Source organism: Penaeus monodon, chromosome 27, assembly GCF_015228065.2.
Source record: "Penaeus monodon isolate SGIC_2016 chromosome 27, NSTDA_Pmon_1, whole genome shotgun sequence".
NCBI classification, from domain to species: Eukaryota; Metazoa; Arthropoda; class Malacostraca; order Decapoda; family Penaeidae; genus Penaeus; species Penaeus monodon.
The window spans coordinates 31,336,199-31,337,119 of NC_051412.1; positions in this window are offsets into that span (position 1 = coordinate 31,336,199).

A 921-nucleotide genomic window follows, 5' to 3' on the forward strand; every position below is an offset into this window, starting at 1 on the left:
TGGACCGCCTGTTAACGAAAATGCCCCGGCGAAAACCCCTTGATAGTTCCGCAGTATAAATATTCTGGTAAAGTACTTTCGGTAAAAGGTTTTACATGAAATTATTGCAGATCGACTTTTGGCATAGCTTTTACTGAGTAATTCTAATTGCAGAATTGGCAGAATCAGGGAAAAGAGGTTTCTTAGTCCTCTGTGTTATTTTGTCTCTTACTTTGTTTATATATAGTGTATTATGGTTTGTGTTTTTTTTATAGTGAATGGAACAGGATTATGACACTTTATATATGTTTTATACTTTAGGTAACAGGATTAAACACAAAAGCAAAAGAACGTTAGAGACATCTTTTTGGTGAAAGCACACCCAAGAGTTATGCAAACCGTAAGCATATCAACTGAATCATTAATTGATTTCTATGTTCACCCAGTCATTTGTATAAAACTATAAACTATATGAAAAATTACCAACATGTTACCGAATTATGAAATAAAACCTCTCTTCCTTACTTTCTGTACCACACTTTTCCATTTTTATTATATCTGTGAAAGGAGTTCCCTTGGCAGTCCTGTTCCAGCTTTTTCTACGTTTTATTTTGTGTTGTTCAATATCATATGTCGTTCATCATCATATCTCGTATAACGTTAAGTATTATACCATTTCCAACGTTGTATTGTGTTTGTTCACCATTTTATCGCGTTCGGATTAGTATCTCGTTCAGCATCCTATCTCTTTCAAAAATACCTATGACTAAACACTCTTTTAACTTCCTCAAAATTTATATTTTTGGTTTTCTTGCCAGTAATGTTTTTCTTTTTTTTTCCCCACGAACGACTTGCCTTGTCTTGCCTCCCGTTGCGTCGCGAAAAGGCGATTGGCCACAAGATATGGTTCCTCTCTCCGCTTGCCTTTTGAAGTCGCTTCTC